The 13,248-nt window shown below is 42.3% G+C and overlaps 1 long non-coding RNA gene across 1 annotated transcript in view; it reads right to left on the bottom strand.

Annotated features, from left to right (window-relative positions):
• The window catches only part of LOC138990384 (uncharacterized), a 102,829-nt gene continuing 89,581 nt past the window's right edge, over window positions 1–13,248 (bottom strand). Inside the window, exon 4 of the long non-coding RNA XR_011466448.1 lies at window positions 1–514. This is a non-coding gene — a long non-coding RNA (uncharacterized lncRNA). The remainder of the gene's footprint in view (window positions 515–13,248) is intronic.

Below are 13,248 nucleotides of genomic sequence, written 5' to 3'. Positions count from 1 at the left end.
TCTTGGTTTTTCCATGATCCAGCGGATGTTGGCAATCTGATCTCTGGTTCTTCTGCCTTTTCTAAAACCAGCTTGAACATCAGGAAGTTCACGGTTCACATATTGCTGAAGCCTGGCTTGGAGAATTTTGAGCATTACTTTACTAGCGTGTGAGCTGAGTGCAATTGTGCAGTAGTTTGAGCATTCTTTGGCATTGCCTTTCTTTGGGATTGGAATGAAAGCTGACCTTTTCCAGTCCTGTGGCCACTGCTGAGTTTTCCAAATTTGCTGGCATATTGAGTGCAGCACTTTCACAGCATCATCTTTCAGGATTTGGAATAGCTCAACTGGAATTCTCATCACCTCCACTAGCTTTGTTCGTAGTGATGCTTTCTAAGGCCCACTTGACTTCACATTCCAGGATGTCTGGCTCTAGGTCAGTGATCACACCATCATGATTATCTGGGTCGTGAAGATCTTTTTTGTACAGTTCTTCAAGACAGTCTTTGTTCCTTGCAAACAGAAGGAACCTAATCTGAAAAGCATACAGGTGAAAAGTAGTTTGCTTTTAGACAAAATCCTTCTACTTTAAACTAGATTATGGAAATATTGATAAGAAAAATTATGCATAATTAAGTATAATTTACCTCTGTGGAACCATTGTTTAAAAATCCAATGATTAGGTGTAAATGAAAAGGAATGTATTATATAAATTGTGATTTTTAAAGAGGTAGGTTTAAAAAAAAACTTTTTGCTTTATTTTAATCAAATTTTTCTTCATATACATGGTCATTTTAGCACCCTTTAAGAAAAGAGATACAGAGATCCTAGCATGGGTTCCAAAAATAATTAAAATTATTAAAGTAAGACTTACAAGAGAAGTAGCAATAAATTGGGGATATTTGGCTTAGAGAAAAGAGAGCTAAGAGTGACTTTTTATTGTTGTAAGGAATATGGAAGGTTTTCAGTCAGTTATGTCTTGTACTCATAGAAACAGAAATGACCTTCAGTCAAAGCTTTTGTAATGAACACAAGAGAAGAGTCTGTTGGCCAGTTACAGAAGAAGGCCAAGGACTGTCTAGTCCTAGAGATGTTCAATAAGAAATTTAGAAAATACCTGGAAGTCATGGATGGTTGACAAATAGAGCTCAGTAGCATCTTTAAATCTGAGCTGCCAACAGAAACACACAATGCCTATCCATGAGTACCATGGGAAGCCGTGAGTCAGATAAGAAGGAAGAAATATAAAGACTATAGAAGAAAAACAGAGGAAGAAGAAGAAATAAATATGAATGTACATCTGAGGAAGTGGTCAAGTTAGCATTCACCTATCAGATACTTCTGAAGGTCACTGTGACCTCTGTTATTTTGTACAATATAGAGTGTAATAGAGTTGTCATCATCAAATGCCATGCTTGTTTAGAAGTGACCCAAGTTGAGCATGACAAACAGAATAGCCAGGAGTTTCAGGCACTCACTCTGAATGCAGTATCGCTCCCCTACTCTCCACAAGAGCTCCTTGGGGACAGCTCAAACACCACAAGGGACCGGCCAAGACTGATTCACCAACTCACTTCAGGAACCCATCTGAGAGTGGCCCCCACCAGGGTGGGAATGCCTTGGCCAGAAGAATATCAATTATGGCGCCACCTTGCCCTGACTGTGCTACATACATCCCTATTCTTGGAGCTTGAAGGAAAATGGGAGATGTGGTCCCTATTTCTAAGAAACTGTGCTGTTGAAGACAAACTTGAAGGCAGCCTTGTCTTCAGGCTGGAGTATGAAGGGCTACATCCTAATCTCAAATCCGTGTGTATTGCATGAGAAACCTTGAGCACACTACTGCTCTCGTTCTCCCACTGCCATTCTTACAAAGCAGATTAAACTGACTTTCCTCTGACTGACATGACATCCTACATAGGACACATAACAGACATATCTGACTGAGTTTCTGTGTTTTGTTAAAGTTGGGTTTAGGGACTTCCCTCGTGGTCCAGTGGTTAGGAATGCGCCTGCCGATGCAGGAGACACGGGTTCAACTCCTAATCCCAGACGATCACACATGCTGTGGAGCAACTAAGCCAATGCAGTACAACTGCTGAGCCCTCATGCCCTAGAGCCCACGAGCCACAACTACTGAGCCCATGTGCCTAAAACCTGTACTCTGCAACAACAGAAGCCACCATAATGAGAATCCACACAACAATGAAGAGAAGCCCCCGCTTGCCACAACTAGAGAAAAGCCTGCACGGCAACCAAGACCCAACACAGCAAAGGAAAAAAAAAAGATGGGCTTAAAATAAAAAAGGAAGAGAGAGGAACTATGTGGTACTCACTACTCAGAATTCTTGGTTTATGGGCCACTATGGAGGCCATAAAGTTTTTATGCAAAAATAGACCTTGGGCAGCATGTAAAATTCAATCTTCTCATGTGTGTGGAGCTGAGAAAACTGAGGCCTGTAAAGGATTAGGGGCAGCAGAGGATGGGATCAGGAGCCCCCCAAATCTCACCAAGTATTTTTCCCAGCAGACCAGATCAGTGACACGTTCGTTTTCTCAAAAACAACCCAACATACTAGAATTCAGAGGGCTGTGTAGTAGAACACAACCATGGAGGTTCTATTTGCCCAGAAATCCTAAAGTGGTAGAGGCTGAGGAGATTCTGTGACTATGTCCTGACATCATGTTCCACTGGGGCTGGGTCCTGTCTATTTTCAACCGAACATGGTGCCCACCAGTCACTGCCACCAGGATCCACACACGGGCTTGCAGTCTTCCTGGTTTCATATACTTCTAATCCAGAGGTTTAGATGAGAAAAACACTGAGTGACAGCAACCCTCCTGTTCACAGCAGAGACTCTACCCTGGGATACATCAGTTCCTCCTAAAGTCAGTCGATTCAGATCAACTTACTCCAATACACCTCGAATCATACTTGTTCCTGGCATGAGTGTGAAGCCAGTTTAATTTTTCACAACTGAATGAAGAAGTTATGCTAAATAAAAACAATGTTTTTAAAAAGTTAAAATATGAGTCATTATTAAACAAAGACATTTGGACAATAGAAATGTAAGAAACAGAAAGTGACATTTTCCACCCTGTCCAATACCACTCCCCTGAGACATTCATTGTTAGCAGTTTGGTTTACATCCTCCCTTTTAAACATGTAGGAACATGTTTATAAATATTTGTCTTTCAAGCTTTGACTAACTTAAGAAGCTCCCTATTAAAGACCATAGGTCAAATCCCTCTAATTAATGTATTAAGCCTACTGTGGGGATACTAAAGACAAACAAAATAACATAATATGGAAGAGGGTAACCTTCTTGCCTTGCTGTGACAAGCTTCAGAAGGATACCCCAAACATAAAAATAAGTCAAATCTGGTAATTGAAAAATAGGACTCCAGCTCTTACTAGAATTAAGAATAAGAACTGTGGAACTGAAATTATTTTCTAATACTATTCTGCTGAATTACAGATAGGTTTCTACAGAAGAAAGCTCTATTTTATACTAAATGGTATCTTCTTTAACACTCATTGGGAATCTACTTGGCACAGTCTCTCTGATGTTCTATGTTCTCTGCTGATTTCTTTTGGTTAAAAGAGTATCTATGGCTAGGGTGACTTCCCAAGTGGCGAGAATGGTCAAGAAGAACCCACCTGCCAATGCAGGAGATGTAAGAGACGTGGGCTCAATCCCTGGGTCGGGAAAATCCCCTGGAGGAGGGCAACCCCCTCCAGGATTCTTGCCTAGAGAATCCCGTGGACAGAGGAACCTGGCAGGCTACAGTTCATGGGGTTGCAAAGAGTCGGACATGACTGAGTGACCAAGGACACACAATAAACATTATGGGAATCATCACCAACTTACCTTCAAATGATTCAGAAAAAAAATAATATATATACAAAGATGGAGAGAGAGATTTCGAGAGAGAGAAGCAATGCTAAAGCAAATGGGCAAAATTTTAGCATGAATGGCTAGGGTGATGTTACCCTGATATCTGGAGAGGTGGTTATAACTTGGTCTGATTTGAAGAAACATTCTCTCCAGTCTGACTGTAAGGCAAGTCCAAGCCCAAATACCTGAGGGTTGTGCCCATACACGCTGTGACTGACGCAACATAACCTCAGGTGCTATTTATCTGAAGGGCTCCCAAGCCACTGAGCTCCTGGCAGCTGCTCAAGAAGGAACGTCTGTACTTGGGAAGGACTAGTAGCTCCTGTTAAACTCGGGACCTGTAACTAGGTCTCAGAAAGCAATTAGCTTTCATTCAGTCCCTTGTAACTGAATAGGACACAAGGGCACGAGACCCAGGGAGTGTGTATTTAGCACAAGCACTAGATGAGGCTCTGTGCACTGTGGTTTAAGATACCAATGAGTCCTTTCTAGGCAGAAGGAGATGGGTACAGCTTAAGTGACCGTCAGCGCCTACCAAGGTTGAGCAATTTGTGTGATTACCCTTCATTTTTCCTCTCAGTTGGACACAACTCTGACCTCTAATCTAAATTTCCCCATGATGGTCTCTGTGGCCTTGCAGTGCTGTTCACTGCCTGACTTTCTTCATCTGCAGAAGAGGGTTCTCAGTGCCCATCTCCAAAGGAGGAACAGCTGGTTCAAGCCCAAGATGGGTGTCGAAAATATGGATCAATGGTCACAGAATCTCATTTCGGCAATCACAAAAGATTGCCCAATGCCTTCTGTTATCCTGAATTTAAAAAAAAAAAAAAATCAGTTACAACTTGAAATACGTTTGGGCAATATTTCTCAAACTGAGATTCATAAGTTCTGAAAGAATTTTTTGATTTGGGGTTTTTCTTAAGATTATGATCTAAGAAAAATAATATAAGAATGTTCTGCACTATTGGGATGACCACCTTGTAACCAAATACTGTCTAGAGTTCAACACCTGCATTTGTGCCTCCAAGAGACCCAGCACTGAACAGAGCTATATACAACACTGTGCACACATTGTATACAAGGCAATGTGCCACACTGATTGGACAGCCAATATAAGGACCAATGGATGGGATCCCAATCGTAAAAACTAAAAAGAACATTTTTTGTCAAGTTCTCCCTAAAATTTCATTGGCATTTTTCTTTAGGAATGTGTTAGTAATCAAAGCTTACAGAGAAGGCAATGGCACCCCACTCCAGTACTCTTGCCTGGAAAATCCCATGGATGGAGGAGGCTGGTGGGCTGCAGTCCATGGGGTCGCTAAGAGTTGGGCACGACTGAGCGACTTCACTTTCACTTTTCACTTTCATGCATTGGAGAAGGAAATGGCAACCCACTCCAGTGTTCTTGCCTGGAGAATCCCAGGGACAGGGGAGCCTGGTGGGCTGCCGTCTATGGGGTCACAGAGTCGGACACAACTGAAGCGACTTAGCAGGAGCAGCAGCAGCAGTAATCAAAGCTTAACTGAGGAGACTGACTTATTAATAATATTGTGTCTTTAGTGGTAGAAATCTAGAACATGTTTCTCCATGTATTCAAATCCTCCTTCCTGTATATCAAAAGGAAATAGGTTTTTTTTCCTAAATATAGGGCTAGAATATTTCTATTCTCATGTATTATATATTTTGTGTATGTCTGTCTTATTGTGAATGGGATCTGTTTTTTTATTACATTTTCCATTAATTGCCTGCATACAGAACAGTATTGATCTGCATAATTATTTATAGCTGATCCCCCTAAATGCTTATTAGTTCTGATAATTGAGTAATCCTAAATCATTTCACCCAAATGCCCTGAATGGCAGATACCATTTTAACTGATGTTATTAACTGAAATTTTTTTTTAATTTCTTATTCTATCATCACTTTCATTTGATTCCTTGATATTGTATTTGTTGTAATATACAATTTGGAGACACAATTTTATTATAAGATTTATCTTCTAGGATGACATGTCCTTCATATTTCCCAGTATGTTCATTCCAATTTGACAAACATAGGTTTTCAGTTGCTTCCCTTGCTTTTTAGACAGTCTTCTGAATTATTTATTTTGGCCATGCCATGCAGCTTACAGGATCTTAGTTCCCTGACCAGGGACTGAACCTGAGCCATAGAAGTGAAGTGCTGAGTCCTAACCACTGGCCCACCAGGGAACTTCTAAGATAATCTTCTAATTTTTTAATTAGAATTATTTCATCTCCTTTTAAATATGTAAGTCTCGTAAGATATTTTATTGTAAACCAGCAATGTAACAGGTTCTAAATATTTATGCTACACTTTCTTTAGTCAGATGCCTTATATTAAATTTACCGATAACATTGAATAATAACACATTGTTTCAGATTTCCAAACAGTGACAGGTCAGAAGCAAAAATCTGGTTGCTATCGGCTGCCCCTGTGCGATGTCAAACTCTGGTTTCAAGCAGCAAAATTTGGCATTTTCGTTCTGTTCACTCACTGCCTTGGCCCAAGGAAATGACTTGGATGAGTGCCCTTCTTTTTTATTCAGAGATGCCATAGATTAATTGTAAAGACTTCCTTTCATCTACATAACAGAATGGGTTCAGATAGCCTTTTAAGCTATTATCTGCAGTTTGGAACTTTGTGCTGCAAAGTCAGCAGTTATACAAAAGGGGTCTGTTAGAAACACTGAACAATGAGAGTTTGACATTTTTCTCCTTCTGCCTCCAGAAAAGAACCAAAGCAACTATTTGATTACACTTATGTATTTCATAAAAGAATGTGGGGATATATTCATATGCCAGCAAACCTCATGGAAATGACAAAACTGTGCAGCTTGTTTAAGGGGACACTCATTAATACCTCACTGCCATTGAGCTGGTGGAAGGAGAGCGGCAGCAAATGACTCCATGTGCTAAGCACCCACACTGTGTGCTTTCTTAAATGTAAGAAAAACAAGAAGCCATGCAGAATCCAGGATGAACTCAGCCTTACATTGTAAGGAGAACAGTGAGGGAGGGGGAGAATAGTAAACAGTGTGCAACACACTTGGGATTTTGGCTGAAATAAAGCAATGTGTACAAATACTTTAAACAGAAATTAAACCAAAAAAAATTTCTTTTGCCCTTCTTTGTAAGTACTTCTTGGTTACATCAGTTGTTTTTCCTCTCTTGACTTCATTGATTTTGCGTGAGCTTGCATGCGTGCACATTCTTTGAATATAAATTGCTTTAATTAAAAACCACCTGAGCCAGAGAACTCAGCTTAACAGGGTGAAGATTTAGCAGCAGGGCTTTCACATCCCAGTTGCCCTTCCAAAAAAGCTGAGATTTTCCAGGACAATCTCTTCTTTGAACCTAACATGAAAACACGTTAGAGCTCTTTTTGGAACAAAGAAATATACATAGGAAATAAAGACATTGTTTTTATCAAATTCTCTTCTTTTACTCTGACGTAAGCTGGCTAAGAAATAAAGTGTCTCCTTCCCGAGAGGAAAGTGGATCGAGTCTGTTTTCTCCATATCTAATCCTGCTCCCCATGATGGGTATTATAAAAATGCGGAATCAAGGTTTCCCATCTTCACTTCCCTGGAGTTTCATCCCAGTCTCCCTTCATTTATCCAGCACAGGCTGTGAGCCCACAGCTACTGAGCCAGTGTGAATCACAGGCTGGGTAACCAGTGCTGGGTCTGAGCTCCTTTATCTGGACCCTTCTGACACATTATTTATCATATTTATGTAAGCTAGTTCAGCCTCATTCTGGGACAAGGAAGAGTTTTTGGCTGTCAGAGACTGGGCTGCTCAGAACACCGAAGAGAACAACAAACCCATCTTTCCTCTACTGCATCGCGCCCCAAAGGCCCCCAGGCTAAGACCAATTCAGGGAAACTCATCATTCCGTCTGTACCATGTCCTTTGACATACATGGTATGTTTGTGGTGGCCCTCAAGCGTGCTGCTGCATAAAGCCAAGAGGTCAACTTCTTCTGGCTCTTTCAGAGCTCACCCATGGCCCCCAAACAATCCCTCTCCACCCAGAGACCCAACTGTAGGTTTGCAGAGAGAAGGTCCTTGCTGCATTTCATTGCCTCTGAAGTCTTTCCAGTACTTCCTTTCGGGGTCTCTCTAGCTTCGGCTCCCTTTGGATCTTCTACTTGCAAACCAGTTCTTGTTCTCCTTCTACCCACGTGTACTTGATCCCACCCCACCTTCAGCTTTGGATACAAATTCCAGTCCGTTTACATCCAGTACCAGCCTGAGGTCTTGGAATCCAGTTCAAAGACTGAAGTCCCATCTGCAAGATGCCTGATAAAGACACATTTCAGGACATGGGATGCACAGAATGTCCAGTCTGTGCTCACTGTCTCTCAGAGTTTGTTGTCATCATAATATCAAGAGGAACCGAAGTCTAGTCATGCTACTCCACAGTCTGGCATCTGAGAGCATCTAAGGAACATCCAAACCAAGTGCTGACAAAAAGCACATGGTTCACCTCATGTGAAACTAGCCAAGCACTTCAGTAGATATAAAAAGGAAAGGATATGTAATAAACTGCCACTTTGAAACTTTTTAGAGTTTAAAATATTTTTGCTACACTTTTTCAGCACCTACTATATACATGGCAGGTGGCTGACTCAGTGGCAGATAACAAATTTGAATGAAGACATAGTTGGTTAGCCCAGGAACTTTACAATGTCTCAGCGGAAATGAGATGCGTAAACAAATAGCAGTAATGCTATAACAAGTGTGAGCCCTGAGGACAGTGGGGACCTAAGGCAGAGCTTAGGTGGAGGGGTTAGGTCATTCTCCAGAAATTTATCCAAGGGCCTAGTTTGTTCCCAACACTAGGAATAGAGTTAAAAGATAGTCCTGGTTTTCAAGTTGTACACTGTCTACCAGGAGAGCAAGATAAACAGATGAATACAGAACAGCATAATACACAACATAATAGGGGGATTCAAGATATATAACTGACCAATCCAAACTGACTCCAATCATAAACTATTGGCTCCGTCAATGACTATACCAGCTGATGAGGAGAGAACTTTGTCTCTAGCCCAGTCTGGATGGACAGGGGGCTCCCTGAAGGAAGTGATGCCTGCTTAGACACTTGAAGGACAAGTAGAAATTAGCCAGGCAAGGTCATTTCAGACAGAGATGACAGCACCAATGCTTGGTAGAGTGAGTGCACGCTGCACATCCAGGCGAAGGGGCGTAACTTCACCACACAGGCTCGGGGAGCATCCCGGGGGGCTTATCAGAAGCAGGCTCTGTGAAATGAGACAGAAGCCATCTAGAAGACATCAGAAGTGACATCTGAAGATAATCAGGACTGGAAACAAAATACACACACACGGTACTGCTGTTTACAACCAGAAGCCCAAGATACACCCTGGATAACGAAAACCAACCCTGAGCTGAGGACTAAAATGAGGGAGATATTGGTACATAAAGGGAAGCAGACCAAGGATGGAGAGTGGGAAATAAGAAAGCAGGCTACCTAAGGAAAGGCCTGAAAACGTTTACCAAAGGGGGGAAAAAAAGGTAAAAACCGAACCATAAAAAGGATCCAATTATAATTGAATTCACAACTTAAAGATAAGATAATAAGACTGAATGCAAACATGGAAAATGAGTATACCCAGTGTAACAAGTGTAGCAAGTATCTGTTGCTTCTGCCAGCTCAAACCCATCCCCATTGCCTCCCAGGCCATGCAGTTCAAGTGGATCCGATTGCCTGGCCCGCCCTTAGCCACAGGTGTGGAAATATGACCCTAGTCTGTCCAAGGTAGCCCATCCCTCGGGCTCCAGGGATCGGTTCTCTGGTGAGCACGTGATCGTGAGCATGTGATCTCAGCATGGCAGAGACTGCCTGGCTGAGTCTCTGCCAGCACTTTCCTGGTGGAGCTCAAGGGAAGGAGCTCTTCCTCATTGGAAGTTGAAAGCAGGTTGCATGTGAACCTTGAGATGCTGAAAACCATCTTCATCAATGAGAGATGGGGTTTTAATTACATCATTTCAGACTCTGCACTGCTGTTATTTGTACTAATTCCCATTTTAGCTAATTTCAACTGGAGTCTGTTGCTTGCAACTGAAAAGTTCCCGATTAACTCAAAAAAATTTTTAGCCGCTAAAATAATGATCCTCACCAACAGGCATTGTGGACAGTTCCTAATAACATCCCTAAATGGCTAGATCCTACATATACTGAACTCTCCCAAATGGCAATACTGAAAGTGAGAGCCAGAGAGAACATTCACAGAAAGCACTAAGTTCTGATTTATTATAGAATTTCTGGAACCAAAAATTTATACAAAATTTACTCAAAAACTTCTGAGTCAGAAACATGGCCTAAATTTTTTTTTTCCAGTTCAGGATGGCAGAGTAGAAGGATGTGCACTCATCTCCTCCTGCAAGAGCACCAAAATTGCAACTAGCTGTTGAACGACCATTAACAGGAGAACACTGCTGCTGCTGCTGCTAAGTCGCTTCAGTCGGGTCCGACTCTGTGCGACCCCATAGACGGCAGCCCACCAGGCTCCCCCATCCCTGGGATTCTCCAGGCAAGAACACTGGAGTGGGGTGCCATGAACACTGGAACCCACCAAAAAAAGGTATCACACGTCCAAAGGCAAAGAAGCTGCAGAGAGACAGTAGGAGGGACACAATCATGATAAAATAAAATCCTATACCTGTCGGGTAGGTGACCTGCAAACTGGAGAACAATAATACAAATACAGAAACACGGCCAGCTGATGCCTTCAGTCCACAAACACTTACTGAGCAGGTCCAGGGCCAGCACTGTGCTGGGTCCTGGGAGGAAACAGCATCCACACACAGAGAGAAGCACAGTCTAGAGAGACAGACATGTGAACACGAGCAGTCAGAGCTGTCATTTAGGGAAAACAAAGTGCTGTGGGAGCTCAAAGGAAGAAGCAAACAGCTTCCTTCCCTCCGAAGTAAGGACAGCCCTTCCGTTTCAGTGGAGAATAGATCCCAGACATGCTCAACCACCACATTCACTTGAAGCGTGTTAGTTATGGCTCAGGCTTTGAGACGCTTCCGCACGCAAGTGGAAGAAGGGGAAGCTGTACCTGTCAAGTTCCCACCCCGCGCCGGGCATGGTTACGCCTCTGTGTTAACTCAGGTGACAAGGTGCTCTGTGACATGATGGAAGTACCAGGGCCTTGACATGCTCTGAGATCTTCAAGAAAAAACAGCTAACCAGTCTGACAGTCCTGGTGATTTAAATACTACTGACTCAGTCAAAATGTAAGGAGGGTGGGGGGGCAAAGAAGCCAGTAATCAAGGCAATTTTAATGCAAAAAAAAAAATCCAGAATAAACAAAATATCCACATTTTAAATAAAGATGAGATCAGACCCTGCACTTGAATGACTCACCCTCGCTCACCTCCCTCTTAACTCCAGCCTTGCTCCGGAGATGGGGGTTCTGTGGATCTTGTAAGCTTCGTCATCTCCTGTCTGTCTTCCTGTCCCAAATAGCAAAATTGTCCTTAAAATGGGTGTGACTCATGTGCCCATATTTGGGGACAACAGGATCGTGTGAAGTCAGAAACTGCCTCCCGTGCCTCCTATGGAGAGAGGGAGGAAAGAAGGGAGATCCCCCCTGCATCCATGGGGGCTGGCACAGGGGTGGAGCCCAGTCTCACTACTGAGATATGGAGAAGGCTTGGGTGGAGGGTGAGGAGACTGTGTGTCCTGTGAGAAGACCTCGCTCACCAGGATTATTAAAAACAACACCAGGGACTTCCCTGGTGGTCCAGTGGTTGGGAATCTGCCTTGCAATGCAGGGGACATGGGTTCCATACCTGGTCAGGAACCTGGGATCCCGTGTGTGTGTGTGTGTGTGTGAGTCTCTCAGTCAGGTCCAACTCTTTGCGACCCTGTGGACTGTAGCCTGCCAGGCTCCCCTGTCCATGGAATTCTCCAGGCAAGAATACTGGACTGGTTTGCTATTTCCTTCTCCAGGGGATTTTTCTGACCCAGGAATTGAACCCAGGTCTCCTGCATTGCAGGCAGAGTCTTTACCATCTGAGCCACCAGGGACTCTCACATGCCTTGGGATAAGTAAGCCCTGGTGCCACAATGAAAGATTCCTGCATGACCCAATAAAGACCAGGTATGCTGCAACTAAGGCCTGATGCAGCCAAATAAATAAATAAATAAATTTTTTTAAATAAGTAAAAAACAACACTAGACCCTCTTGAGCGGTGATGACCCTCTCTAGTTCCCTGATGGGATTAGCCAAAACCTCTCAGGAGTTTTGAAGACACCAGTAAGTAATGAAATTCCCCAATTCCCTCCATTTCTCCTCTCTCCTCAGTCCTTTACTCCAGCCCCATTCTCTAGGAGCCTTTGGGGCCAAGAACGCCATGAACAGAATTGTCCTCACCTGGTTCCATGCAAAGCAAAGGGAATGACGCAGAACAGAGGATGAGATGGTTGGATGGCATCACTGACTCAATGAACATGAATTTGAGCAAACTTTGTGATATAGTGAAGCCTGGTGTGCTACAGTTCATGGGATCACAAAGAGTCAGATGTGACTTAGCGGCTGAATAACAACAATAAGCTACCAACTCAGAGGTCCCTGGAGAGAGACGGGGACCTGAGATCTAGCCAAATTCTTCTCCTAAACTATCCATTTTTTTTTTCATCTACAAATTGAAGGTGATATTTGTTGCCTTGCTATATCAAAGTGTTTCTAAAGAAAAAAGGGCTACAAAACAGAAAGTGCTTCAGATATAAGAAATTATTCTGTATATTTAGCTACAGAATTTTCCAAAAGTTATTTTTAACTTGCTTTTAATAAAACATAAGGGTGGGGAAGTTCTTGGCATTAGCTGTGATTTGTACTGAATGGGGAAGAATGACACTTCATTATCCACAATAAAATAACCAAAATAGATAACATTTATGTGCCACACATCATAGTAGGTTTGTGTATATTACCTCATTTAAAGGTAGGGTTTTTTTTTAATAATGGAGTTCAAAGAAAATTAAAGGGAATTTATGTATCTTCTGTTTATTAAGAGATTCATTCATTTGACAAAAACTTATGAATGGGTAAATGAAGATAGTCTCTTTACATCTACATGTTTAAGGCCTCATGGGATTTCATGTTATCTTAAAAGATTTTGGAGTCATTTATGAAAAAAACAATTTAACCAATAGTTGGATTATACTGACATCAAAAGTTATCTCAGGTTCTGAATTGGAGTCAAATGTTCTTTCCCCTACTGATACCTTAAAACCCCATGCAGTTTTTTTACATTTTGACTTTTGACTTTTGATGGTCTCCACTCTTCCTGGAAATCATCATAACGCCCTCT

This window comes from Bos mutus, chromosome 2 (assembly GCF_027580195.1).
Source record: "Bos mutus isolate GX-2022 chromosome 2, NWIPB_WYAK_1.1, whole genome shotgun sequence".
Lineage (NCBI taxonomy): Eukaryota > Metazoa > Chordata > Mammalia > Artiodactyla > Bovidae > Bos > Bos mutus.
The sequence above is the reverse complement of the archived record's forward strand: the minus strand, read 5'-3'. Positions and strand labels throughout refer to the sequence as shown.